The following is a 10,000-nucleotide window of genomic DNA, read 5'->3' as shown; positions in this document are numbered from 1 at the left end:
TGCTGTTCCTGAGTCTGGTGGTGCGCGCTTTCCCAGGCTACCTCCACTTCCACTGCAGCACCCATCCACTTGTGTCCTACGTGTGGGCGTGCCTTCTGGGCCCGGATTGGCCTCACCAGTCACTTCCGGACCCACAGTCACCAATCCTCCAACTGAAAGTGAAGTCATGGTCATCTTCCAACCCGAAGGACCAACAACATCACCTTCTGCCGGAGGGGAGCGGGGAGAAGAGGGAATGGCCGGGGTGGGATCATCACCCATTCCTTTTCTCCAGAGATGCTGTCTAACCCACTGAGTTACTCCAGCACTTTGTGCCTATCTTCAGTATAAACCAGCATCTGCAGTTCCTTCCTACACTATTTGATGATGTTGGCTGCGTTTCCGAGGCAGCGTTAAATGCACATGGAGTTACCAATGTTGTTCCTAAACGTTATTCCCTTGTCATGTATCTGTACACTGTGGACGGCTCGATTGTAATCATGTATTGTCTTTCCACTGACTGGTTAGCACGCAACAAAAGCTTTCCACTGTACCAACATGCCTCATCTCCACTAGTCCCACCTGCCTGCATTTGGCCCGTATCCCTATAAACCTTTCATATCCATCTACCTGTCCAAACGTCTTTTAACTTTAACATTCAAACATAGAAAACAGGTGAAGGGGTAGGCCATTCGGCCCTTCGAGCCAGCACCGCCATTCAATATGATCATGGCTGATCATCCAGAATCAGTACCCCGTTCCTGCTTTCTCCCCATATCCCTTGATTCCGTTAGCCCTAAGAGGTATATGTATCTCTTTCTTGAATACATCAATTTTGCAGCAGTGCCCGACTTAACTATCTCCTCTGGCAGGTCGGTAAATACACTCACCACCCTATGTGTGAAAAAGTTGCCCCTCAGATTCTTCTCAAATCTTTTCCCTCTTACTTTAAACCCTTGCCCTCTAGTTCTTGATTCACGTGTCCTGGATAGAAGACCCTATCTGTTCCTTCCATGGTTTTATACACCCCTCTAGGATCACCCCTCGTCCTCCAGCGCTCCAAGGAATAAAAGCCGACATGGAAGAGGGAACCACTGATCATATTTGCTGAACCTTTTCCAGCTCTCTAGCTGAACACTGTGGAGCGGATAGATTGAAAGCACCTGGTGGTACAGAGAATGAATTCTCCGAAATCACTGTATTGGTACATCGTATTGTCGATAGCTGCGTAAAATATTCATTGCATTCCCTCTCTCTCTCTCTCTCTCCATCTCTCCCCTACCCAAGTCGCACCAGCTTCTCGTTCTCACCCAACAACCAGCTAACAACCATCTGTTTTCTTGATCACCGTTACTTTTTTTTTGCTTATCTTTCATTCATTGGTCTTTATTTCTCTACATCATCGTCTATATCTCTCCTTTTGCTAATCCCCAACCAGTCTGAAGAAGGGTCTCGACACCAAACGTCGCCCATTCCTTCTCTCCAGAGATGCTGCCTGTCCCAGGTTTTTATGCCTATCTTTGGTTTAAACCAGCATCTGCTGTTCCTTCCTGCACATTATGTTATGCACTTCTATCAGGCCTGTCCTCAACCTCAGGTTTTCCAGAGAAATTTGGTTGTTGCAAGTATTTGATAGGTTTTACATTCATCATTAGAATTATACCCTTTTAAAAAAATCCTCAGTTGAGTCTCTATCAATACTGAATTGTAATATTGCCATTAAATTTCTTTGCTTTATCAAAAATCAATAATTGTTTGTCAGCATTTGACCTTAGTTGAGTCATTCCCCCCTCCCCTCCCCAAATCTGTACCTTAAATTCTCTCTATTTTACTAAGGAGAGAAGCATAAACATCTTGCAAAGAACTCCACAATATCAATCCAAAATATATGTCAAGTCCAGAGTGTTTTATTGTCGTGTGTCCCAGATAGAACAACGACATTCTAACTTGCAGCAGCACAACAGAATGTGTAAACATAGTGCACTGTAAACAATATAATAAACGAGAGAGAAAAATATGTTCAGTGTGTACATATACACACTCACAAATACAAATGTATATATATATATATACATTTGTATTTGTGAGTATATGTATATGTACACACTGAACATATTTTTCAGCGTGAACATATTTTTCATATATATATATGCATATACACATATCCATATACACATACTCACAAATACACACAAATACACACACACACAGACACACATATATATACATATCCATATACACACACATATATACATACATATATATATATATCTATATATCTATATATATATCTATCTATCTACACACACACACACACACACACACACGCATATATATGTATGTATATGTGTGTATATATATGCACACAGACTGAACGTTTTTACTCATTTACTCATTTACCATATTGTTTACAGTGCACTACTGCTGCAAGTAAGATTGTCACTGTCCCATCTGGGACACACGACAATAAAACACTCAGGACTCTCTTGTCTCTCGGAATAAAAATGTAGACTATGTTCTGTCAGACAGCGCCTATTCTTTGCAGGCGGGGTTTAGAACAATTTTAAAATCCAGGGAATTCTGTGCATTGCACGCTTGCATTGAGTGTTGAAAAGGTTGTTAGTTGCCATGGCCCGGAGTCTGCTCCTGTAGGTTAGACTCCAGGAGCTCTGGGAGAGAGGGAAGTGGTTGAATTCTTCTTTGTGAAGAAGGGTCTCGACCCGAAACATCACCCTTTCCTTCTCTCCAGAGATGCTGCCTGACCCCACTGAGTTACTCCAGCATTTTGTGCCTACCTTCGACTTAAAACCAGCATCTGCAGTTTTTTTCCCTACACATATTCTGTGTGTGTGTGTGTGTGTGTGTGTGTGTGTGTGTGTGTGTGTGTGTGTGTGTGTGTGTGTGTGTGTGTGTGTGTGTGTGTGTGTGTGTGTGTGTGTGTGTGTGTGTCCTGTTCAACAGTAGACCATTAGCACCCCTCCTATTACAAGTCGCCCGGTAAATTAAGCAATTTATTCGAGTGGAACTACTGAGAACAGGGGGCACATCAACCTGCCACGCCGTCATTTGAAGGGAGGAATTTGGACTGATGGACATGAGAGTAACCCCAGTTACAGCTTGTAGAATCCCCACAGTGAGAACATCCTTCCAATGCTTTATTTCGCAAATTCCCATGAAATAAAAGGCAGGGGAACAGGGTTTAAATGGAGTTTAGTTCCATGTGCCTGCTATTTTTTAATACATTAATGACTTCCAGTTCCTGAGAGTTAAAAGCCTTTTGCGTTTGTTAGTTGATATCAGAATGTAACCTTAACTAAACACAATGACCACAAAAACTGCTCCACTTTCATTCCATGCTTCCAGTGTAAAATTGCAAGTAATACGTCTTACTTTTGACGATATAATTGACTTTCTATTGATTCACTTGACATCTGATGTTATCCCAATTTTGTTATTGAATGTGATGCCAGATATTGTCAGAATATATATATATCTCAGGGGGTGGAGAGTGGGGACTGGGGCGTTTGGTTGGAACAATGAGATTGGGAGTAGCTTTTCTTCCACCTTTCAAATTGCTTCGGAGTAGTGGAAGCATTCAAGGCATCACCCTATATAAACCACACATCATTTTCCAATCTGTTATTAATTTCATTTTTTATTCACGGTGGTGGTTGCAAAGCAGAACCAGGAGCGTTTCCCAGCGACCCCCCAGCTATGCTGTAAATGTGTCTGATCCCAGGTCATGTGTACAAGTCTCTCTAAACTGAGGAATTTATATTGAAGATCATAACATGGGTGTTTCTGGCTCATGAATTGCTCCTGTCATCGACACTACAGCAAAGGTCGTCCACTTGGATTGTGAACTGAATCTGTAGCAGTCTGCAACTGTGAGCCCGCAGTGTTTGCATCAGGAGAACGTTTCGTTTACAGTGAAAGACGACAGTTGTTTTAGAAAATATCGCAATTGCCTATTAAATGCCATCAAGTTTTATGCCCGGGTCAATTCAGTCTCTTTGTTTGGCAAATTGTATTGTTAGCTTGCATATTGTTAGGCTGTAGTCATCTCTGTTCGTGTGGCCTTGGAATAATACATTTTGTTACCATAGTAAATGTTCTAGTGTATGCATGTCTGGCTAATTAACTGATGATAACAAGACATAGATTCCCCCCTTTCCCTTCCACAGGCAATCATATACAAGGCAGTTCTTTTATCTGCAGTCAGAACTGACTTGTTCGAGACCCTCCCCGATTTGCAATTTGTGTACTGGCTTGTGATGTCTTTACGAGAATGTTAATTTATATTATATTTTATGTGGCAAACACCCAGTGTATAATTTACCCCCGTGTGCACTGAAAGACTAACACTGCTTGTGGCTCTGAATTAGACAGGGTTTCGCCTCCTTTCATTAAAACGAAAGCCAGCTCGTTTTCAAAGCCTTTAAAACCCCTTCACATATCCTTTTTTTGTTTGTTAAATGCCTGAAAAATTATAAATGGAGAAATTAATTCTCTTCTCAGTGAGAACCCTAACATTTCCCTCGATCGAATTTCTTGCAATAATGCAAACATTACAAAAGATGCTTCCTTCAAGCATTATCAAGGCATCAAGCAGTTAAAACAAATGCTACTGAACGGAATAAAGTCCAATTTAAAAAAAATATTTCCTCATATATGATCTGCAAGTTGAAAATTAAACAGCGTGCAATACTCTTAAATATATAACCACCCTTTCTCGGTCTCCCTTTTCTATCAAATATGTTGATATGCTTTTAATAGATCGTCAATCCAAGCTTTTGTTAGGTGAATACTTATATTCTGGATTCTTAAATAAAATCCCTTTACATAGTGTTTCAAAGGTTATTGATCCCCAGCACAAAATCAACAGCAAAACAACTTGCGATTAAGTCACATCCTTCACACCAAGCAGGAATTGTCCTGGGGAATTTAATGTGATCGCCATCAAACAAATAAATCAACAAAATGTTTCGTACACCTAAAAAAAAAATCCCTTTGCCTTCAATTCAATTAAAATACTGGATTAATAAATAGGCTGGAAGTGCAATTGGAGGGAGAAGAAAATCATTTATTTATTTCTCAAGATGCGAAGCACAAAGGACCAAAACGCCGTTGAAAATAATCACATTTAAGGTTGCAGAAGACTTTGGAAATCTATAAGATGAACCACAGTTCCTGATATGCTTAACATTAAATCTAGATTTATCAAAGTACATCGGGATAATAGAGAGGAAATACTCCATGACTCTGCCACTGTTAGTGGTGCAGATTAACACGTCTGCAAAAACCGCCCTACATCACTACACGCACAGCCTTCCCTCGATTCCCCAACAACTCATTTCTCTCAGGAAGAGAAGTGAGTTTATTTAAAATAGACATCATTATGTAATGGGAAATATATATCGCTAGGTTAGTTACATTTGGAGCTGTAGTTTATTACACACACACACACGCACACACAGACACACACACGCACACACACACATGCGTGCACACACACGCAGACACACACATACACCCAGACACACACACAGACACACACACACACACACAGACACACACACACAGGCATTAACACACACACACACACATACACACACAGGCATTAACACACACACACACACACACACACACACACACAGGCATTAACACACACTTACACACACACACACACACACACACACACACACACACACACACACACACAGGCATCAACACACATAGACATACGCACTCCTTTTTAAACCGACTTCAATGTTATTCAGGTGCAGGTAATTACACTTGTTTTTATCCATTTAATTTGACTAAATTTTAAATGTGAAAATATTGTTGCTAGTTTGTAATCTTAATATCAAACTTATCCTTGGGGAAGAAATTAAAAATATCCACTTGGGGAAGCGTTATGACTTCACGTAGCAAGGGAAGAAACTTAATTTATTTTGCAACGAGCTAATTTCTAATTACACAAAATACCGAGCACCCTAGATTTTGCCCTGCTGTGTTTCGAATTTGGCGATAAATAATAATGATAAGAAATTGGAATCAGACACGATGAGAACGTAACTTTGTTTTTCCCTTTCTGTGATTTTGAGTTTGTTTAATTGGAAAGTGTAAAGGATCAATTTTATATAGTGCAGTGTGGGGGGGAGGGGAATTATCAGTGACACCGTCACAAGAAATGCGAGTAAACTACTCCTAATCCATCAGAAGAAGGATATTCATGATTAAATTATCTTTATATATTTCATGTCAGACCTGTTCCTAGACTTTGATTGGGTCTCGGCATCTTTACAGCACAGTCTCCCCCTAGGAATCGTAAGTGATCTCGCGTTTGTATCTTTCAGTTTCAGTTAATGACAGCTTTCCTTCTTTAGGACTTTAGTGGAATGTGTTTGGGTTTTTTTCCCATCCTGCTGCCAACATCACTGATGTCTGTTCTTTGATAAATACGCTAATTGGTTGCAGTAAAAAGCCATGTAGGATTGTGTAACACAATCTGAACCATCCTTCACACGCCTCGAAATGTTTCCCCTTGTAGGGCTTAAGATGTATAATGTATGGATTCTGGCAATGTTTCCTCAAAGGCTAAATCTTCCTCTTCAGAGAATATTCCCATATCTTCATGAACAATCCATTTGGCCAGCACCATCTGAAATAATTATACCTCTATCAGCAAAGTCTTCAAGCCCTTTCAATAACTGTTTCAAAAATCCTATTATTCTTTGGCAGATAGACTTCAATTGTATTTTTTGAGGTAAGAAGATAACATCTTGACTAAATACACAGTTTGGATTTAGTTTCAGAATCCCTGCCAATTAATTTTGGTTTATTTTAATTTCTTCATCAGTAGTATTCTAATACAGTATAAAATAACATGGTTTACTGCAGTATAAAATGGCAGCATGATATAGGATACATGTTAGTATACAGTTAATGTAGTTTATTGTCACGTGTACCGAGGTACAGTGAAAACCTTTTGGTTGCGTGCTAACCAGTCAGCGGAAAGACAATACATGATTATAATCGAGCCATTCACAGTGTACAGATACATGACAAGGGAATAATTTTATACTGTATTAGAATTCTACTGATGAAGAAATTTAAATAAACCAAAATTAATTGGCATGGATTCTGAAACTAAATCCAAACTGTGTATTTGGTCAAGATGTTATCTTCTTACCTCAAATAAGGGAATAACATTTAGTGCAAGGTAAAGCCAGCAAAATCCGATGAAAGATAGTCCAAGTGTCACCAAAGCTTAACTCTAAGCAGCATAGAAACATAGAAACATAGAAACATGGAAAATAGGTGCAGGAGTAGGCCATTCAGCCCTTCGAGCCAGCACCGCCATTCAATATGATCATGGCTGATCATTCTCAATCAGTACCCCGTTCCTACTTTCTCCCCACCTCCCTTGATTCCCTTAGCCCTAAGAACTAAATCTAACTCTCTCTTGAAAACATCCAGTGAATTGGCCTCCACTGCCTTCTGCAGCAGAGAATTCCACAGATTCACAACTCTGTGGGTGAAAAGGTTTTTCCTCATCTCAATCCTAAATGGCCTCCCCCTTATTCTTAAACGGTGTGGCCCCTGGTTTTGGACTCCCCAAACATCGGGAACATTTTTTCTTACAACTAATCCATTTACAGTGTACAGATACACGATAAGGGAATCATGTTTAGTGCAAGGTAAAGCCAGCAAAGTCCAATCGATGGTATAAATGGACAACACAGTATAAAACATGGTAGTACATGTAACAGCTAACACATGGTAGTCCAGTATAAAATGGTGGTATTGTAGTATGTACTATGGTGGTACGCATGGTAGTATAGTATAGTATAAAATAACAATTAATTTTGTCTATATTTTTAAGTTTGTTTATTGGTAGTATTCTAATTTAGTATAAAATAACACGGGATTCAAATTTTGATATGGGAATCTATTGAAATTTATTGAAACCGATTTTGACTTGTACAATAGATGATTAACTTTGCAGAAATATTTATTTATTAGAAGTAATTGATGGAATCAGCCAGAACATTATTTAGGTGAAGATTTAGCAATGTTCGTTTTGATTTCACATTAGCACAAATGATGTGAAATCCAGTTACAATCGTGAATTGCGAATAATTTTGCTAAATTAACAGTTAGGTTATCTGATGCTTTCACTGTTGAGCATTAAACAAAGTCAAATTATTTTTAAAGAACCTACGGGGATATTTATTGTAGTTAAAGAAATTGAATCGCTGAGAGATTTAGATTATTCTCCTGGTTTTAAGGGATTTCAAATATCAGAAAGGCGATCAGAATTAGCGATGGAAAATACCAATTAGATTAACCGAGTCGTTCATTGGCACATCTCCTTCTAAAATTTAAAAATAGCAAAATAATTTCTACTCTCTGTTGATGTTGATGGTTTCAGGAGTAGGGTGTGTATGTCTGTCAAGTGAATCTTATAACCCCACCTCTGGAACAGTTATCGTGTTGAGCTTTGCGGGGGAACTTGATTAACATTGATCGCCTGGAATAAATCGGCCCCTTATAATTGAGTCTCCAAGTCCCATAATATTTTTCAAGCTTATTAAGTCAATCAAAACTTTCGACTTTAGAGGGATATAGTGTGGAAACAGGCCCTTAGGCCCACCGAGTCCGTGCCGACCAACAATCGCCCCATACAATGTTCCAACCTACACGCACTAGGGACAATTTACAATTTTTACCGAACCCAATTAGCCTACAAACCTGTACGTCTTTGGAGTGTGGGGGAGAACTGGAGCACCTGGAGAAAACCCACGCAGTCACGGAGAGAACGTACCAACTATGTACAGACATCTCCCATTGTCAGGATGGAACCCGGGTCTCTGGCGCTGTAAGGCAGCAACTCTACCGCTGCGCCACCGTGCCACTCTAATTTCAGAAACATAGAATGACTAACATGGAAATCAACACGTAAGCTGGACGTAAGTCAATAATTCACCTCAAAAGAATCTTTTTCCACACAGAGGGTGGAGGGTGTAATGGAACGAGCTGCTAGAGGAGGTAGTCCAGGCAGACACTATAATAACATTGAAAATTTGGACAGGTAGGTGGATAGGACAGGTTTGGAGGGACATGGGCCAAACGCAGCAGGTGGGACAGGTGTAGACGGGGCATGTTGGTCAGCACGGGCAGGTTGGGCTGAAGTGCCTGTTTCCGTGCTGTACGACCCTGACCAAATATATACCAATTACCCATTAGTCAACGATAGTTATCCAATGGTTCAAGCAATTACTTTATTGTCATATAGCGCAGGTGCAATGACATTTCTTGAAGCTCACTGTAGATATACAGTAATGGTACGTTCAATAGTATAGACACCAATATGATACGATATGATAGAACTTTATTTATCCCAGGAGGGAAATTAATCTGCCAACAGTCAGTAAAACACAACAAGATACATGAAACATGAAATTAAATTGAAGAGTGGAAAGTCCAGGATTGGGGGATGTGATAAGATGGTGCCTGACTCGCTGAGTTACTCCAGCACTCTGTGAAACGTCACCTATCTATGTTCCCCACAGATGCTGCCTGACCCGCTGAGTTACTCCAGCACTCTGTGAAACGTCACCTATCCATGTTCCCCACAGATGCTGCCTGACCCGCTGAGTTACTCCATCACTCTGTGAAACGTCACCTATCTATGTTCCCCACAGATGCTGCCTGACCCGCTGAGTTACTCCAGCACTCTGTGAAACGTCACCTATCTATGTTCCCCACAGATGCTGCCTGACCCGCTGAGTTACTCCAGCACTCTGTGAAACATCACCTATCCATGTTCTCCACAGATGCTGCCTGACCCGCTGAGTTACTCCAGCACTCTGTGTCTTTTTTCATAAACCAACCTCTGCAATTTCTTGTGTCCCAAAACAAATGGGTTCTATCAAACTAAGAACTCTGCATCTGCAGATCCTTGTTATTATATTGTTCTGCTATAATAATTTAGTCCACAGTGTACATAAACTCA

General features: G+C 40.2%; 1 protein-coding gene across 9 annotated transcripts in view; it reads left to right on the top strand.

Moving 5' to 3' along the window:
* rbfox1 (RNA binding fox-1 homolog 1) overlaps positions 1–10,000 on the top strand; it is a 743,628-nt gene that overhangs the window by 512,582 nt on the left and 221,046 nt on the right. Inside the window, exons 1-2 of one of the 9 annotated variants that reach the window (XM_078417597.1) lie at positions 5,666–5,765; positions 6,248–6,309. The exons of 7 other annotated variants lie outside the window; for them this stretch is intronic. The gene's annotated coding sequence lies outside the window, so the exon portion shown is untranslated. Of the gene's footprint in view, positions 1–5,665; positions 5,766–6,247; positions 6,310–10,000 lie in introns of those variants that run through there. One more of the 9 variants, XM_078417596.1, reaches the window with a different exon arrangement.

The sequence above is a fragment of the Rhinoraja longicauda genome, chromosome 21, assembly GCF_053455715.1.
Source record: "Rhinoraja longicauda isolate Sanriku21f chromosome 21, sRhiLon1.1, whole genome shotgun sequence".
Lineage (NCBI taxonomy): Eukaryota > Metazoa > Chordata > Chondrichthyes > Rajiformes > Arhynchobatidae > Rhinoraja > Rhinoraja longicauda.
This window is presented reverse-complemented; position numbering and strand designations above follow the sequence as displayed.